The sequence below is a fragment of the Podarcis muralis genome, chromosome 1 (assembly GCF_964188315.1).
Source record: "Podarcis muralis chromosome 1, rPodMur119.hap1.1, whole genome shotgun sequence".
In the NCBI taxonomy this organism is placed as follows: domain Eukaryota; kingdom Metazoa; phylum Chordata; class Lepidosauria; order Squamata; family Lacertidae; genus Podarcis; species Podarcis muralis.
Window position 1 is genome coordinate 25,499,202 of NC_135655.1, and position 4,489 is coordinate 25,503,690.

At 43.6% G+C, this 4,489-nt stretch overlaps 1 non-coding gene across 1 annotated transcript; it reads right to left on the reverse strand.

The window, feature by feature from the left end:
- Positions 1–374: 374 nt before the first annotated feature.
- On the reverse strand, positions 375–444 carry TRNAI-GAU (transfer RNA isoleucine (anticodon GAU)). The gene has a single exon. It is a non-coding gene; the product is annotated as a tRNA-Ile (tRNA).
- Between the last annotated feature and the right edge of the window lie 4,045 nt (positions 445–4,489).

The following is a 4,489-nucleotide window of genomic DNA, read 5'->3' on the forward strand; positions in this document are numbered from 1 at the left end:
CTTGTGCAGATCTTCACAATAATCTGATGTTCCAATGGCGATTGGTCCTGATGCCTATATAGTATCATTGCCAAAAGGGATTCGCTATCTGGGTGAAATCATTTTAGCTGATTACAAGTTAGGCCAGATAAGCATTATTTTGATGCCTGTATCATGAAGGTGCCATGAAGTGCTTCAGGGCTCCTTGCTCCAACTCACATTGCACCATAGAGATCCTGCTTTACCTCTAACAAGCCCCAAACACCTCCGAGGCATCACATTTCATGGATTTGCTTTAATCCATAGAAGCATAGAATCATTGAATTGCAGAGTTGGAAGTGACCCTGAGGATCATCAAGTCCAACCCCTTTCAGTGCAGGAATATACAGTACAGCTGTCTCATGCAGGGATCGAACCTGCAACCTTGGCATTATCAGCACCATGCTCTAACCAACTGAGCTATCCGATAAACACCCTTAGTAATTATCGCCAGGGTCACAGGCAGTATGCCTCTGAGTACCAGTTGCTGGAGAACACAAGCAGAAGAGTGCTGTCATATGGGCTTCTGGGCTTCCCATTGACATGGGGGGGGGGGGCTGAACTAGATGGGCCTTTGGTCTGATCCCAGTGAGATCTTCTTATGTATGTTCTCATAATCACAAGAATTTGAACCAATCTGAACACGTTAATTGCCCCCATCAATCATCACCATCATGCTTGCCAAGGGAAATCAATTAATCATAGCGGATTCAGTAGTGAGGCCAACACTATTTGTATATAGAAAGCAGACCTGTCAGCGAAATGAGGCACATATGGAGGAAAGCTGAGGACTGGGTGTTCTCTTAGGTTTCTGCTATTTGAGCGAAAGAAGAAACATTGTTTAATTTTCTCCCTAATTATTATATCTCGCTGTTTTTGTGCCAATCAGTATGGAATGGCATAACAGAACACTCTACCATATGGCATCAGGGAGCTATGCACAAATAAAGCATACTTAGAATGTCTGCCTTGCCATTCCAGAACAGGGGCACAAATTCAGATTTCAGTAGCAGAGCAAAAGGATTCATCCTCCACCCCCTGTATCAAAGTGAAGAGGTGGAATGGTGTGGCACCTAACTGAGGGAGGAAATAGTTAGTGAGCACTCTGTGGCCTGGCAAATGGGTGATGGAGCTCTTGTGGTGTATATAACTGAGTTCAGCACCGCTTGATGCCTGTCTGCACCTCCCTGGTTACACACCAGGACTAGAAGCTATTGTCTGTTTGGCAATGAAAGTAATGTTAATTGTTTTTACACATGAAATAGTTTTTAATTGTTTTTTAATTGCTACAGTTGTTTATGCATGCAGAATTGTCTTTATTGCTGGTGTTTTTTGTTGTGAAATTGCTCTAAGGTATTTTATGGGAAGCAAATAAATGGGATTAATTAAACAAAATGAAAGCAAGTAGTGGTATTTGCTAAAGAGCTGCCCCTTCCTCTCCCTCTGTCCTGCAGGAACCGGTCTCTCTGAGCAGATGTGGGTGTGCATGAAATAAGTTAGCAGCCACTCATCACAACTTGCAGGAATGCAATGAGTTATGAAGGGAGTTAGAAATGGGAAAAGTTGGTGAGAATCCAGAGACACGGAATGGAGAGTAAAGGAGGACTCCCTGGAGAAGGGGTGGGGAACCTCCAGCCCACTGGCCAGACCTGGTCCACTAGTCTCCCCATTTGACATGCCAGGCCAACCACCTTGCACCTGACGTCATACATGATGTCAGGTTCAGAGCAGGTAAGGGTGGGACTTCAAAGGAACAGTTGTAGTTCCCAGTTTCTGGAGGGACGTGCACTTCCAACCACCCAGCAGCTAATGGGTGGTAGGTGTGTGCCTTGCTCAAGAATGTAGAATAACTTCAATTGAATGGAAAACACTTCTCCCTCCCATGAATGATGTTTGAATAGAACCTTTCAGAACCAGACATCACCAGCAGGCCTGCTCACCAGTCAAACTGGGTCCACAAAGCTGATCCTGATTAGAATCTGGCCCATGAAGTCATAAAGGTTCCTCATTCTCATCCTTAAGCAATCTCTCAGGGCTAGAGATCTCACTGAGGGATCAGTAATTGGTCCCTTTGGGACATGACTATCTTGCCCACTCAAGGGGTGGTGACTTTGCCAAGCTTATTTCAACATGCCATTCCCATAAATGACCTGGGACCCTAATACCTACAAGAGGAAATAATTTTGTTCTACATATGCTATTTTACTTATACAGTGGTACCTTGGTCCTATTAATGAACGCTTCAGACAACGACCTCGCAAAACCTGAAGTAGGTGTTCCGGTTATCACACTTTGCCCCGGAAGACGAACGGAAGCTGAACACCGGTGGTGGGAGGCCTCATTAGGGAAAGTGTGTGCCTCCGTTTAAGAATGTTTTGGTCTAAGAATGGACCTACAGAACAGATTATGTTTGTAACCCGAGGTACCACTGTATAACTATTTACTGATAGCAATAGTCAAAACGTAGAATCAGTCACTGGCCTAAATGGAGGTGTTCTTGGAGAATAATCACATTTGGCTCAAAATAGTAAGGGTACTGCTAATGGTTTCCCCTGCTCTCTAAATAGTTTGCAAACTCTAGAAGGACCAAAGCTATTCCCAAGGTCAAGAATTGCTGGAATACAGAGTCAACAGGGATGCTTAAAAAAAAAAAAGGAGTAATAACATCTCAAAACCCATGATGGTGCTGGTCGTGGTATTAATGGCATAATTTGTATTCTCCAATGACTTTAATTGGGGTTGTCCTTGCACTGAGAATAGAAATTTAGAATAAAGGATAAAATTGCTGGCCTGACAAGATTTGGGTATATGATCTGCTCAGCTTGAATCAGCCTCCTTAAGATTCAATAATGGTACTCTGCTCACAATACCTTGTGGACAGTTCTTGATCTTTTCCACTGAACTTGAGTAAAGATGACTGTGGTAGCAGTTGTTGTTTTTTGGTAATATTCTGCAGGAATTTTCATGCATCTCTATTTTCTCTGCTGAATTTCAATCAGAGAGAAATTTGGGGAAGAAATATCCAAGAAAATTCAAAGGAAGTTAAAATCATTTTGATAAGAGCTGTGAAATTTTTCAGCGTAGCACATCCCCAAGTAACATCAATTCAGCAACAGCTGGATTAAAATGAGGTAACCAATCAGCCTGCTACCTTTAAAAGCCTTTGCTATCTTCCCAAACATCTGGAAGGTGGAGACTCTGGGACTCCTTTGTAGGCAGAGGGTTTGACACAGAGGAAGCCACCAAAGAAACAAAGTGTGTTCATCGTTTGGCCAGTTTACACCTGATGACTGTGGTGTTCTGAGCTGAGATCCATCTGAACTTTCTGGAGGCACTGTTAAAAACAGGATCCTGGGCTAGGTGAGCATATGGTGAGATCCAACAAGGTTCTTCTTATGTTCTTACCTGTGAACATGAGGAATGGGGAGTGTGCTTCATTGCAAGTAGCACAGAGTTCTGAGGACTCAGCCCAGTGTAATGCATAGGCATTACATTGGGCTGAGTCCTCAGAACTCTGTGCTACTTGCAATGAAGCATATTGGTAGTGATAGGTTTTAGAAGTCTGTGTGGACATTGTGGACTCTTGGTACAAGGATGTCACTTTCAGCAAGCTACCAACCAAACACTTCCTTTCATCAAATGTCTCTGTCTCGCATTCCTTCTTTGCAGATCCCCCATAGCTCAATACTAAATGCCTGCTTGAAACATCACTGCAGATCTGTAAAGCTTTTTCGGAAACATCACTTCAGGCAGATGTTTAACCTCAGGGCCCTAAAGGGACAGCTCTGCCGCTTGCCAGCCTTGTCGATTATTTTTACATCGACAATCATGTTAATGTGGTGTGACACAAAGAAGAGCTTTCAAATCTAGCAAGCTGCATTAGATAAACAAGGTAGATGAGTGTCATCCACAGCTAAACTCATCTGAGCACGTGCTACATTGAAGCGCAGGTCTCAAAAAGCAACCCACACACATATACTGTGTTATATTGCATATGCAGGTTAGATTCCTTGTTAATCCATGAGACATTTATGCTTCTGCCCAGTTGTCATGCATGCAGAGAGAATGTGACAGGCTGGCAAAACTGAATCCTTGGCAAACACTGCAAACCTCAGGCTGTGCTACATTAGTGCTTTGATTTCTCAGCATTTCCTTAATAGCAGCTAGAACAGTGGTGCAAAGAAAGAGAGAGAGAAACTGATCAGCAGTCTGACATGGAAGGAGTTAGATGGAGAGTTAGAACAAAGGTTGCAAGCATTCCCTTGGTTCTTCTTCATCAGCATCATCTGGAAGTCATGGGAACTTCAAAAGCAGTGACAAATGCTTAATAATGCTTCTTGCAATGAGGGAACCACCAGGAGGCCCTCAGAGCTGAACCTCAGTGTCCGGGCTGAACGATTGGGGGTGGAGACACTCCTTCAGCTATACTGGGCCGAGGCCATTTAGTGCTTTAAAGGTCAGCACCAACACT